Source organism: Phyllostomus discolor, chromosome 8 (assembly GCF_004126475.2).
Source record: "Phyllostomus discolor isolate MPI-MPIP mPhyDis1 chromosome 8, mPhyDis1.pri.v3, whole genome shotgun sequence".
NCBI lineage: Eukaryota > Metazoa > Chordata > Mammalia > Chiroptera > Phyllostomidae > Phyllostomus > Phyllostomus discolor.
In genome coordinates this window covers 10,397,523-10,412,854 of record NC_040910.2, presented here as the reverse complement: position 1 = coordinate 10,412,854, position 15,332 = coordinate 10,397,523, and the positions used below count along the sequence as shown (strand labels likewise).

The 15,332-nt window shown below is 41.3% G+C and overlaps 1 long non-coding RNA gene across 1 annotated transcript; it reads left to right on the top strand.

Annotated features, from left to right (window-relative positions):
- Nucleotides 1-2,989: 2,989 nt before the first annotated feature.
- Nucleotides 2,990-14,550, top strand: LOC118502291. The gene is made up of 3 exons (XR_004905004.1): nt 2,990-3,314; nt 10,278-10,281; nt 14,538-14,550. It is a non-coding gene; the product is annotated as an uncharacterized LOC118502291 (long non-coding RNA).
- Nucleotides 14,551-15,332: the final 782 nt, after the last annotated feature.

Sequence of the window (15,332 nt, the reverse complement as noted above, 5' to 3'; positions counted from 1 at the left end):
AGGGATCTTTCCTGCACCCCAGGGACTGGGCTGGCTCCTACATCACCCATTTCCGCCGCACACAGACGATTCGGCATGTTTTCTATTCACTTCGTATCATGCCATTAAGTTTACCTTGTGACTTAGCTTACCCGTCAATGAATGTATCATTTCTGAGAAACCTCATATCCTACACGAGAAGGGAAACTAGGAAAGTTGCCAAAACGTTTTCACTATGTTGCTCAGTGTCTTAATTCCACGACTTGCTCTGTCACATGGAAAACTGGTCACCTAAATGGAGATTTTCATGCACAAGACCTGAGGCCCACAAATCCCATGACGAAAGAATAGGATCAGGGGGCCTCATTTTCAAACGTGCCCCCTGTGGTTCGAGCTGAAACTCGTCATGTGCGCTGCTGAATGAATAGCCCCAGTGTGGGCTCCACCTCCACGAGCTGACAAGCCCAGCCTTGGCTGTGGTGCAATGTTTTGGGTCTGGTTTTGTTTTGAGGTATTGTCCTTAATCACATTAGAAGCTATTCTAATCCCCTGGCCAATAAGACAGCTTGCTCTTGGAGTGGCCATTCTTCCCGGGCACCACTGCTTGATGAGTAATGGATTTCCATGACATTGAGGGGGATGACATTATTCTCTCAACGGAGTTCTTTTTTTTGTCCAACAGTGGATGCCGCCGCTATGTACCCACAGAAGCAGAGAACACAGGGAGACTGTTCACGTAGTTGGAATAAAAACTTTTCCCCCACGCATTTTTACTGAAGATAGTGTTTTATTTGTTTTGTGCTCTGTGAAAGCAACTCTCTCAGTATCAACCCACTCTTCTGATTTTTTATGCTAGGGTGGCAAAAGAAAACATTTTAAAAAGACATAAGCCACCCTCGTATTGCTCCAAAGTGTCCTACCCAGTTCTGGGTATTAATAAACCACAGTGGTTTTAAAAATGGGCTATGTCATTGGCTGACCCCGGTTTTGAAAACTGGCTCTCCTTGCTACCTGGGAGACTTTGGGAAAGTGACTCAGACTTCCCAAATAGGAGTTTATGCATTTGTAGAGTGTAAACAAATATAATAAGTATCTACATTTTAGCATGTTTTGAAGAGTTAAGGAAATAATAAAACTATGAGTTAGTAGTGTGCCTGTCACATAATTGTTGGTTAAATCGTTGTCACTGTTGTTATTAGAAGATGTTAGCAAAGTACTTCCTTTCTACAGCTAGAAAAGTAAGATAACAATCCATCCTTCTAATAAATGCATGCGTTATGGTAAACTTGCACATTTTTAAAGGTCACACAAAAACACGCATACAAAGAAAATGTAGAATCCCACAATAATAAGAATACTTTAACTCTAGCAAATCTATTCATGTAATATCTGCTGACATTATTTCTATGAATTCCTCATAATAACCAACACTTTAAAAAAATGTTCATGAGGCAAACTATTTAATGACATTATGCAGAGTGACCTTTTCAGCATTTGTCCCAGATACACATGGACACATACTTAAGGGCCTTTCATTCAGCCAACAGATTGGGAAGATAAGGAAGCAATTCTTCCTGGTAATGTCTCAAGGAGCTCAAATTGTAGCCCCCGGAAATGAAATAGAATTCTTTAAGCACAGGAGAGCACCTGCAAAGATTATGACACATAAAACACTATTCTCTTTGTTCTCTGACAAATGCAAAAAAAATAATCACACCTTTTCTGGGGAGCTCTGACACTGTTACAGGACAGCACTTGGGGTTCTGCTACCCGCCGCTGCCCTCTAGGCAAAAATTCCAGAGGCAAAAGTTTGGCGATAAAGGAAAGGAGTCTTCATTCAAAAGCCGTTAAACGCGTATCAAGTCACACCTTGAATCACTTAAGCCAATCAATTAAGGCTAAATCTAACACCTGAGTTCTCCCAGCTTTTCCTTGTTTTTAGTTATCTTGTTTCTTTATTTTTTTAAAGATTTTATTTATTTATTTTTAGAGAGGGAAGGGAGGGAGATAGAAAGAGAGAGAGAGAAACATCAATGTGCGGTTGCTGGGGGTTATGGCCTGCAACCTAGTCATGTACCCTGGCTGGGAATCGAACCTGGGACACTAGTTATCTTGTTTCTATAGGGTTGGTTTACAAACTAAAAACAACATAATATACAAAAGCTACACAATTTTGGAAGAATGGCAGGCTTCTGCCTTAGAGCCTGTTCCCTCTAGAACTCCCAAAGAATAACCCTGCCACCCTCTGCCAGGCCAGCCTGATCCTAGGCTGTGGCCGGAGTGCCTTCCCACACCAGCCCTTGGGAAATGCAGGCAGCTGCAGCACGATCATCCAGGCATCCTGAGGAAGAAGAACCTAGGAGCCTAGGAGCCTAGGAGCCGGAGGGCCCAGAGAGCCAGCTCACAAGCCAAAGCGCCAGGCCTCTTTTTATTTCCATTGCCTCTGGCGGTGTCCAGCTTCTCAGCCAATCCCTTCACGGGCTGCCCACAGATGCCCCTGCAAGCTCCTCCTACAGCCCCGCCCTACTTCTCCCGGTGATCTGAGTTATCAGATCGCTCTGAGCCACACATGCAAATAATTGGAATGATCACCAGTTCTGACAGGCTAGATTCATGGTGGCTTCCCACACAGAACAATGCACACATCTTAGACACGACTCGAACAACATCAGCAATGATTTCTAAGAGCTTGTATCTACATCTCCTAAAGCTATACAAATGAAGGACCAGAATTTTCATGGCCACTGGTATTTTTTTAAAAGGTCGTATGAATATTTGCTACTAAATAGAGACCCAGACAGCCTTTTTCTGGCCCATTCTGCAAGGCCGACACTGCCTAGGACTAGGGTGTAGAGGTGGTCCGGCGGCAGATCCACAGGTTTGACATATAAGATGCAGAAAGTGAGTCAAACAGGGACACCCACTTCTATTCTATAGATCCTTATTTTTAGGAAGAAACAGCCATTACTCCACTGCTAACACACACACATACTTTTTCTTCCTACTCCAGGAAAACCGGGGAGCCAGAATTTACCCAGGGTCTGGATAACTTCTTCGGGAGGCTGATCAGCAAAGCCGCCAGGGGGCGCAAAGCCTGGCCCAGATGAAAGCACGCTTGTTTACATTCAGCATCCCCACGAGTGTCCTGACCGTAGCCCCGGTGTGCTCCCTCCCTCCCGAACAGGGCATACCTCCACGATCTCGCAGGTTCCACTCCAGACCACCATCATAAAGCCACTGTGGCAATAAAGTGAGTCACAGTCTTTTTGCTGGTGGAGGGGCTTGCCTTTAGTTTGTAAAAAACACAACACCTGTGAAGCGCAATAAAGCACGGGGTGCCCGTGCAGGGACGTGCAGGTAGGAAGACAACCAGGTCTGGGCCCCGGGCAGTAACCCTCGGAAACACTGCGATCCAATTACGTAGGGTCACGGAGAGGTATGACAAAATTAGGACAGTCCAGAGGTGAACTAGTGAGGTCCTGAGCAATTCTGGAACTAGCTAAGTGACCTTAATTAGGCCGGTTGAAGTGTAATTTGGTGTGATTAATCTGAGGTTTTCTCACAGAATGGGATTATTTGGAATGAATTGACATAATAGATGAGACCATTGCGTAAGAATTCAAGCACATCTGCAAGTGAAATTTTAGTTGTAAGTGATTATAGCTACTTTACTAAACGAAAGGATTGGGGACACAGAAGAGGTTTAAGTTAATAGGATATTAATTATTCTTTAGTTCAGTCATTTCAAACCTCTTCCCTCATTCGCAAGGGAGAAAGAAGGAGAGAGCAGAGTCTACGGTGTGGGTGTTGAGTTGCCCAGGATACCAGCGACCTGTAGACCTTTTCAATAGCACAGCCTCTACCTCGGCGCCCCTGTAAGTCTTACAGACTCGACTGCGGTTGCCTGAGGATGTCTCAGATCTCCGGAACTTGAGTTTTTTTCACAGGGATTGCAAGACCCAGCTAATACGTCTTTCAACTTCTGGACTGAGGAGTGAGACAATCCCTCAGTCTTTTCTCTCCAGCCAGAGATTACTCGGGCTGTATAATAAATGACATTAATCACCCTAATGCTTCACCTGTTCCAGTGTGTCTGCCCCTGGCCCCATGACGTGGTAGTGCCTCCTCTAGAGCATATTGTGTTCCCTCTGACTTTGGCCTTGGCCATGTGACTTGTTTTGGCAACTCGATTATGGCAGATGTGATGGTTGCCAAGTCTGCGTTCATGCCTCAAGAGGCCTTGCGAGTTTCAAATTGCTTTCCTAATCCTCCGCCCTTGCCAGGAGAAAAAATGGCCTTGGATTAGCCAGAGCATCCAAGGAAGATGACAGACATGGAGAAGAGCTGCCCCAGATGAGCCCGATCTAGGTTAACCGCCCCCAAGACGTCCCCCAGCTGCATGAGCTAACACAGTTCTCATGGGGCGCGCTGCTGAGAACTTGTGGCCCTGGGTCACGCAGGACTGTTGGAGCGATAGCTAACTGACACATTGACCTTCCAAAATTAATCAGTTCTGGCACCACGGGGGTGAGGTCAGCACCAAACCCTCCAGGCCTCCTTCCCCTTGGGCCCTCGAGGCTCTCCACCCTGCATCAACACGGCCCCTGCCCTCATCCATCTGCGGAGTCCTTTTCCTCAGCCATGCTGTGAAGAAATTCACTTCAAAACAATAGTGGGGGGAAATACCAAGTCGTTTTTAAGATAGAGAATGGAAAACCCGTGTGAGGGAATCTTCTACTCCGATACACAGTGCCTTGACACCTGAACTACTATGAGGCTTATAGCCAGTGTGTCAGATTATCCAAATACAGCCACTCAAACAAAACAGACTTAGAACTTGCCATTGAATTAGCAGCCACGCCTCTTGGGATGACACAAAGCAGGACGGGTTAAGAGTGACTAAATTGCACTCTTGGCTGAGCGCAGAGGTGCCTGGAACGAGGAGGAACCAGGTTACTGAAACTAGGCAGCAAGAGTGTACGCCGCAAGCCAAGTAAGCTCTCCACACGCCTTTTCCTCGGCCGAAATGTGGACAGTATCTATTTTCTAAGTTTATTAAGAAGGCTAAATGAGAAAAGTAGATCTGAGGCACAAGTTATAGACAGCTTCCTTTTGATTTTTCTAACTGGACCGTGATACCTGTCCCACAGGACTCTTGCACACCCTCCTTCTATTTGTTCGGACAAGGGACACCGTATTCAGCCAATTCATCCTAAGTAATACAGATCTGTGTGAAACCTTGCCACGGGACCCCAGGGAACAGATAGTTTTTTGGCCCTGTTCTACATGTCCGTGCTCAAAGGATAAACCCCTAGTGTGTCTGCTTTGATTTTGGCTTCAAGTAAACATGAAAATTCAAAACAACACTCAGAGAAGACTGTCAAGTTTGTTTTTTTTTCTAGTTAGGGCTCTATCCCCTTGTTTCTCTCTTAAGTTTATAAGGAATGGCTGAGAAGTTAATGCTGCACTTCCTGACCATCTTCCCTTGAGAAGCTCATGATTCTCAATTAGTGTTTGGACCCAGAGACAGACTTTTCTCCGCACAAAATTCCAAATTGGTGGGATTATCTTGGACATCCACAGGGTGCAAATAAAAATTATGTTAATTGTATGAAAATTAATAAATGCTAGAGTGTTTTTCAAAATATATGACCATAATGTTGCTTGTTCTAATAGTTTAAAAACATAGTAAAAAAATGGGTTACTATTTTTTTTTGCCTTGGAGCCTTTCCCAATAAGCTAAAAAAAAATACCATGAATAACTGTATTTCAAGATTGTCTCTGCTACATAATCCTTCCTCAGATGCTTTCAGACACTTGGGAATTTTTCAAAGATTAACCTTTGGAAATAGTTGTCTTTTTAGAAAAGAACAAACAAAAGGAAGAAAAAAACCCAACTATGTGAAGTTTCCCAGAGAAGCTCCTTTTAATTTACACTAATGGATATGCAGGTCATACGGAAAATTAAACTCCAAAAATCTAAGTTTTCAGGGCAAGGGAATTTATGCACACAAATCCTATTACCAGCTAATGGGATTTGAGGGTATCCCTAGTGACCTATTTAGAAAATTTACCCCCTGCTGCTCAAGATGAATGTATTATGTAGAGGAGACCCACATACACAGTCTCTCTGTTGGCTTTGTCCCCAGTCTGTCAAGTGACCCCTCTACATGTCAGAAGAGACTGGCAAGCACATCATTCGCATATCTGACTGACAGTGCAGAATGACATCTCTATTTTCCCTTTTAAGTTCTTCAAACTTGTTTGAAATATTTTAAATGTTCCTTTTTTCCTTCCTTCGCACCTTCTCTGTCCTTCTCTTCCTCTTCCTCTTTTCTTTCATCTTCCTATTTCTCCTCCTCTTCCTCCCTCCTCCCTTTCCTCCTCTTTCTCCTCCTCCTTATTCTTGAAGGAAGAAGAAAAGCAAAGAAGCATTAAAGAATGAATGTTAATTTTGTCTGCGCTGGTAATGTTGCATTTCTCTTTGTCTGGTTCTCCTTTCCCAAATGTCTACTCTGTCTGGGGTAGAGGCACTTACCGCTCTCGTGCAGCCCCCTGGAGACAGAATCACGCTCCAGGTGGCATTGCTCTAACCTTCAAAAGGGCACACTTCTACTTACCAGCCAATGAAACATCCATTTCCTCAAAGCATAAATCTTGAGTTCTTTTTCAGAACATGCAATCTGGAATAAATAAACAAATACAGAAATATAGAAATATATAAATAAGCAAACAAACCTAATGAGCAATTAAATGACCTCTGTTTAAATATGTGAGTTTGAAGAATGCTTTTATAGCTAAAGAATTAAGCTGTTTGATAATGATGAAATACCAGATGAAAACCTAGACCATCCCATTCTGCTAAAAGGATGAATGACCATGTATTCTATATGTTGTGATGTCTCATGCCCAAATTTACTAAATAGAAACAATAGTGTATTCATATTATTGTTAATACTTTAGTTACTATTTAGTTAATAGTCTTCCTACTATTGTTAATACTAGTTTGCTGTGCCTACATTATGAGTACATTTTTATTTGAAGTTAAAATTTTCATTCAAAAATTCTACAGATTACTTGCAAATGACTTTAAATAGTTAAAAAATTAAATATAAATTGTTCGTTAGACCCAGATGGTTAAGTAGTTATAATAATTTCTCCTGGCAAGTCGAAGGTCAAGCTGCCTATATTCTAAATGGGAGAATTTATGTGTTCTAAATTAAAACTTTCTGGCAAGTCTAATAAAAGTGTGCTTCCTCCTCTTGACTTCCAATGTTGGCTCCAGGAAAGGAGGGCTCAGAGGCCCTTCTCTGCTCCTGAACGCGCAGGGGATGAGAAGCGACAGGGCGAGAAGCCAAAATGAGAGGACTAAAGCTCTGGAATGACCTACATTATTTTTTTCTGAATATTTTTGTGTTTCACAAACAATGTTCCATGTGTATTTCATACGGAACATACTACCGTGGAATTTGGCATGTGGAAGGCAAGTGTTGCCAAGGAAGATATCAGCTGGGTCAGTTTCAGGGCTTCTGATGGTGACTTTTGGACCCTGCCCACAGTTCATCCCAGGGCAGCAACATCAGTGCTGGTGACAGCAGGAACGCCATGTAAAAGGACACTTTGTGGTTGTAAGAGCGCGTGCCAAGCCAAAATTTCTATTGTGCGTCTACATACTCATGGTCAAAACCACCATGTCAGTTCAACTACAGTACACATATATTTTTCCTTATTCGTAGACCTTTAATTACTTGCATTTAGCTCATACTTTTATCTTAGAGAACAGCCATAACAATTTTTATTGGTTGTGCACATGAGTAGGATCCATGCATGCTGTTGAACAAAAGTTGTCAATCCCATTACATTAACCTGAAAGCCATAGTGAGGAGGAGAGGACTAGGTGTACTAGTCTTTTTGATGACGGGTTAGCCAAAGTTATCCACCAGGCCCCCTGTCCCACCCGTGTGTGTCAAGCACGTCTAGTTGTACAGGTGGCACAGTCAAATCTCATCTGCTTGGTGTCTGTTCAATAAGCTTTCCCAACCGTGAACCGTCAATAGAAGGAATCGATTCAAAGGATTTTTGGCAACACATGCTGTGGCCTGGCTCAATCTCTTAGTTCCTATTGCAAAATCCTAACCTATTTTTCATGTGGCCCAAGCAGTAAGCTTCTTGGGATTCATGGCTGTTAGCATCCTATTGCTCGGTGGTCTTAAGGGAAGCATGCAGGGTCTAGCCTTAAAGTCATGTCCTTTACTCCTCCCCATTTCTCTCAATTATTTAGACAAATAATTGACTTTTTAATTTGTTTTTTGTTTTAAGACTATTTTTTTTAGCCATTTTAGGTTCACATCAAATGTGGGGAAGACACAGAGATTTCCCATATGGCCTCTGAGCCCACATGTTTACAGGCTCCCCATTATCAATGTTCCCCACCGGGCGGTGCACGTTTTCCCACGTACGAACCTGCATTGACGCATCACCATCCCCCGAAGACCATAGCTGACATTACTGTTCATTCTGGATGTTGTGTATTCTGTGGGCTTGGACATATGTACGGTAACTTGCGTACATCATTCTAGTACCACACAGAGTGTTTTCACTGCACTAAGAATCCTCTGCACTCCACCTATGCACCTGTTCCCTTGCTCAACCCCTGGCAGCCCTTGACCTTTTTACCCTCTCCATAGTTTTGCCTTTCCCAGAATGTCATCAGTGAACGCATACAGTGTATAGTCTTTTCAGATTGGTTCTGTTCAGTTCGCTTCATATTAGGCATTGAAGGCTCCTCCATGTCTTTTCAGAACTTGGTAACTCATTTCTTTCTGACGTTGAATAAAATGTCATTGGGGTCTACTATACCCTAGTTTATCCATCCAACCACGGGAGAGCATGTTGGTTGCCTCCGAGTTTTGGCAACCAGGAGCAAGCACAGCTGCTATAAACACAGTGTGCAGGTTTCTGTGTGCATATGCTTGGACCTCCTCTGAGGGAAAAACAGGGAGGGCACTTGCTAGATTATACAGTAAGAATATATTTAGTTTTCTAAGAAGTCGCCAAGCTGTCTCCCAGAATGGTTGTACCCTTTTAGATTCCTGCCAGCAGTGAATGAACGTTCCCCCACGTCCTCACTAGCATTGGGTATTACCAGCGCTCTAGATTTTGGCCATTCCAACAGGTATACAGTGGTATTTCACTGTTGTTTTAACTGGCATTTATCTGATGACATACGATGTCAAGGATCTTTTTATATCTGTAAAAAGGTGCAGACATCTGTATATCTGTTAGGAAAATTTCTCGAGGTGGGCCGAAACCAATCTCCAAAGGAGGACGGGCCCCAGAGACCAGCGAGGGGCTGAGAACTCCAGACTGACATCAGCAGCTTATCAAGGGAACTTAGGGACAGGAGCAGCGTCTTGGGCAGCGGCAACAGGGAAAACCTCGCACCGAAAAGGGGTCGGGCCTGCCATCTATAGACAAGTGACCTGTGCTAGCCGGGGAGGCTTGTGACCATGCAGCACATGCTTGTTTAGAGCCACACGAGCCCAGTCTGCAAACAGCTTGAAAGGCCCCCTTCCCTGGGCAAGAATTTTGCTTTCACGTGAGCTGGGCCTACCCCTCCCGGGGTGAACTGAAGGTCAACTTAGTGTAGCACCGCATAGATCACGCTGAGTACCCCAAATCATGTCACCTGACAATATCCCCTTTGTTGAGGTGTCTGTGAAAGGCTTTGTCCCATTTTTTATCAGGTTGTTTGTTTTCTTATTGTTGCGTTTTAAGAGTGCTTTGTGTATTTTGGATAATAGCCCTTGATCAGATGTGTCTTGTGCAAATGTTTTCGTCCAGCCTGTGGTTTGTATTCTCATTTTTTCATCATAATTGGACTTCAATATTTATCTTCCAATTAATTTCTATAAGAGATGATATTTATGGAATAAAACTCACATATAGGTCGGTGACGGTAGCAAACAAAAGAGACAAACTTGATTTTTCTATTTTAAGAAATATTTTTGAGGACCTATTATGCTCATTTTTTAAAAGATTTTATTTATTTATTTTTAGAGAGAGGGAAAGGGAGGGAGAAAGAGGACAGAAACATCAATGTGTGGTTGCTTTTCACATGCGCCCCACTGGGGACCTGGCTCACAACCCAAGCATGTGCCTTGACTGGGAATCAAACTGGTGACCCTTTGGTTCACAGGCCATGCTCAATCCACTGAGCTGCACCAGCCAGGGCTATGCTCATGTGTTATGCTATTCTCCCGACAGAGATGAAAAAATAAAACCAAGAGGCAAAGCAGTATGGTACGTGTCACAGTAGAAGTTTCTATCAGACGTGAGCATTCTGTGGGAACAGGAAGGAAGGGGCGTCAAGCTTTCATGGGAGTTCAAGGAGAGACTCACAGGGAAGGTGATGATTACTAAGACGGTAGTATTCTAATCATGTCTCTATTAATTGGATTTTCCCCCATTGACCATGGGTCATCCTTTCTTGTTGGACTCTTGTTACTTCCCTTTGTTTTCAGACCAGAGCTGCTTTTTGTGCAATCCACATACCGCGTCCTTCCCCTTTCTTTGAAACCCTGGCCCCTTTTCTCTTTATTAGTGGTTTCATCCCTTGCAGCAGTTTAATGGGCCTGCAGATTTATTATTGCAAATCCATTTTTATATTTTATAACTTAGGAGATGGTTATTATTTATAAAGGCTTTAGGGTTCATCCAAATAGCTCTGCTAGTTTTTAAGCTTTTATAGGCTTGATAGGCAAGTTGAATGCGTGTTGAATTCACAGCTATTTGTATGTGTGTGCTTTGCTTTTCAAAGATTAGTGAGTGCTTTATGCAGAAAAGAAACCTGACAAAGGAGAGCTAATTAGTAAGAAATAGCCCAGGGGAAACAAACCTGGACTTGGTCCTGGCTGCCAACCTAAAAAAGCAAATGTCATTCCACCACAAAATTTCAGAACGTTCTTTTCTGTTTCTGAGGACCTCAGGATCAAAGGAGCAAACGCTGCAAAGGTAAATATAAATCTGTGCAGCCACAGCAGATATTGTTTCCATAGGCTAGACGCAAGTAACCACACTCGCGCAAGACTTAAACTTTCTAGCTGGAGACCAATTGTGCCCAATTAAAGATGTCTGAATGAGGCAGAGGCACAGAAGAAAAGGTACATTAACACAAAGTTGGCTTTTAAGTCAGCTGGAGATCATTATATTTGTGGGAGGGGCTCTACGTTGGGTCATTTTCTGCTAACACTGGATGACTACGGAGTACTTTACAAGTAGAAAAATAAGAATAACAGCGCACTGGCCGCTGGGCAGAGTTGTGTTTTTGAAAACTTTATCAAAAATTTCAAACAAAACTACTCATACATGTGAATATTCAAAATCTGTCCTTTTTTTTTTTTTGGAACACGCTTCCTTGTGGTTGCATTGTGAGATGTCAGATGACTTGGCGAAGTCCATCGTTCTGCTCCAGGCGGTCCCGGCATTTCATCTTTTGTAAATATTTGGGCAGATTTTGTTCTTTCCTCTTTAATACAGAGAACATTTTAAAATCAATTTTATTCTGTAGAAGATAAGCATGCACTTTAAGAAACAAATTAAATTAAATAGCTTTATCCCAGTTATTACTATCCCGGCTTTTTTTCCAGGGTGGCCTCATTTGAACGGACAGCCTATTCAATGAATTTGACCTTATTTACTGAGTCTTAGAAAAAAAAGAGAATCTTGGGGTAATTAATGGAAGCCACTGTAAAGAATTTTGCCATTCCCTCTCGTAGTCATTCTCGTCTTGGAGGATATTTCATTAGCACTTTCTCTTCAGTACTCTTTCTGCACTTGTCTATCATGGTAATATCCCAGCGCTAATGGAAAAGTGGTTTTTATTCAAGGTCCAACTGAAACAAGTTGGGAACCAGAATATCTTTGGGAGAGGAATATGTAACAAACTCATAAATTTTTTTATTGTGTTCATCTCAGGGTATGTAATAGCAAAGAGTGTGTTATTTTGAAGAATGTAAATCCTAGTCACTTAGCTTAGGAAGTAAATGAGGGGAGTGTAGGGTGTCTCCTTGGACTGTATAAGCAGGGTCAATTCATTGAGATTAAGCAGGCATTGACCTGGTAGATCCTGGGTCAACAGACATAGTATATATAAATATCTGTATTACATATAGGTATCCAACAGATGCATAGTGGTAAACAGCAATCAATAGGGCATATTACTCTTGGAAAAATCTGCTTTCGAATGGGATCAAAACAAGTTTTCTGATTTGCTCTTTAACTATAGTTTAACCCTATGAAGTTGTGAACTGAGAAAGCACAGTTAATGTTCTCTTGTTTGTACTTCTATGACTTAGCATTAAAAAGCAATATGTTTTAAGAATGGTTAATGTGTATTTTATATCATTATCACACCAAATGGACCATTGTAGTAAAAAGGTGTGGTGCCAGACACATATTGTGTATGGAGTCTGGCATAATGACTTGTGCTGTCTGGGTATTTAACAGATGAGATGTGCCCTGGCTGGTGTGGCTCAGTGGTTGAGTGCCGGCCTGCGAATCAAAGGGTCGTTGGTTCGATTCCCAGTCTAGGGCACATGCCTGGGTTGCCTGCCCGTTCTCTAGTGGGGGTGTGCGAGAAGCAACAACACATTAATGTTTCTCTCCCTCTCTTTCCCTCTCCCTTCCCCACTGTAAATAAAACTAAATGAAAAAATTTAAAAAGACAGATGAATGGCTCTAGATTAAAAACAATCATATTAGGGTTGGGCCTAGACTTCAAATAAAAGGAAACTAAAATACTACTCCCAAAACACAACTCCCCTGAAAATTTTGAAGTTTTACTTTGCTTAGTTGTTTGGATGCCACTAACAAACACTGACATGATTATATAATGCCATAAATTCTTGACGATTATTTTTACCATTTATTAGAATCACCATGGAAATAACTGGTGGTAAATCGTTATCCAGGAAATAGCACATTCTATTCCACATAAAATGTGTAAAGTAGAAAGTGGATAAAACTTCTCAGCAGCAAATGGGATAGATCAAAGCACATTTATAGCTTTTTAACACATACTACCCGTATTTGAAGTGTATGTTAGTAAGATTTCTCAATGTTTTATTTTCCCATACTTAATAGAACTTTTTACCAAAAAACTCTATTATTCTTAGGTTAAACATGTGAACACTAAAAGATAAGAGAAAATGTAAACCAGCAGAACTCACCCTGGTTTTAATTCATTGTTGTTCCCATCCCCTTGAATGAAGGTGCCTACAGAAATAGCAATATTTTCATAAGAAACTAGAGACCCCAAAATGAAACCATATGTCCTGCTAAGTCTGGTCCTTAAGCTCAGGAAATAGCAATGATCTTTGTTGTTGTTCTTTTTTTTAACTCCTAAAAATTTAGACATGGTTTTGCATTCCATTTTGGCAAGTACATGCAATTCCCATCAATGCCACTTTTTTGGTGCCTTTTATCCTTTTGAATGTTATGTTTGATGTTTCCTCAAAGACTTTTTTTCTGCGTGAAAAAAATGATATTTTAGTTCAGTTTAGTTTTGTATCTTTCTTCATATAATCAAGCCTATTCTAAGCAGGATTGAAAGTACCTTCTCTGTTAAAATTGAGTTTTTATGGCTGCTGAAGACTGATCATCCTTTTTAATTTTGCAAGTTGTTTTTTATGGGCTGCAGTGTGTTATTCCTTGAATATCAATGTACCATAAGTTATTTACAGGGCAGTTCTAATAAATAATGGAAATAGCTAGATTTAAAGAATGTATCATATTGCTGCCTCTCTTTGGGAGACACTGTACAATCCTCCTTCCTGACAAAACTTCCTAGCTAATATTTCTAAACTTCCACAGGGCTGACCTACCTCTACCTTGGACAGTTTTGTTCTGGACCATAGCTATTCATTTAATCAGAAAATACGCATTGACCAAAACATAGAATGAGAAATATGGTGATTAGAGCATCTTCATGCCATCTTTCTATGCTGTTCACTAGTGTTTTTGCCCAATGAGCTGCTTTTCTTTTCCCTTCCCTCGCTCACTCTCTTTTACATAAACCAACAGGTGGCAAGTGGCAGACTATTAGAATTTCTTCTGCAAGCTATGCTTCTCCTGTTACAAACTACCACCACTGGACTTCAGTATTTTAATTTTCCAAACATTTCTTTTTTGTCATGTTTTTTTTTTTATTGTTGTTCAAGTACAGTTGTCTCCACTTCCCCGCCTGGTTCGCTCGTTTGAAATCAACAGTTTAGCAATTCAGAAACAACCCAAGCTCACGGCAGTCACTAATGGGGCTCTAGCGCTGGGCAGCCTACCATTTGCTCACTGCAGATAGCAAGTAGCTAAGTCTGTGCACCGCTGTTTGCATTCTTCTTTCCCCTTGTCAGAGCCGAGTTAATACACACAGACCCATTAACACACACGGGCAAGTATGTCCCAGCTGGGAAGTTGTGGAGTCAGGACTGAGCCGCGTACCTTTGATTTTTGAATATTTTATTTAGGTATCCACTCATGAGCTTCTCCTCTGTCTCTGCAAGCCTGTACTACATTGAGACAGTCTATCAAAATTCAGAAAGGTGGGGGAAAAATAACATTGTTGTCTACCTTTATAAGTATATTTAAAATGTAAATCCTTTAGACTTGTATTTTCACTTATATGAGCATAATCATTTTCAATATGACCCTTTTATACCCCATTCATCATAGATCAGATTATAAACCATAGAATTTTAGAACTCTAAGCAAAATTGGCGATTCTGATGATCATTACTCATTCTTATAAAATCGTGCATAAGAATTGAATGTATCCAATGCAGTAGAAGGCAATATGGCTTTTATGTCAATAGGGTTACAAAATAGGGCCTGTGGTATAGAGGAAATTATCTGTTCTTTCTGTGACCTTTGGTTTTTCTTTTGTAAAATAGTCATAATCTTATCTGCTTGCCTTTCTTCGTTTTTTTTTTTTTTAGGATAAGCTTCTTTGTACAATGTTCTAAAAATATAACCTGCTAGTATAAAATATGCACATAGTAAGATTTCTATAGTATTTATTTTAGATAGCATGTTATATCTTAAAATTTCACTTCCAGAAAATTATATATATATATTTTTTAAATACAATATTTGTGTAAAACAACAGAAGGCAAACCAACATTTACTAATGAGCAGAACTGGGGGACTAATAGAGTCCTCAAGCCTCCTAAGAAACCTAGCTTGTGTGTTAAATTTACTTTAAAAATTAATGAGAGAGCTGGAGTTCATAGTCTTCATTAGGACAACTGGTCAGACAAAAAAAGGACCAACTGCTCTCTGGAAGCCTGTTTTTCAGATTT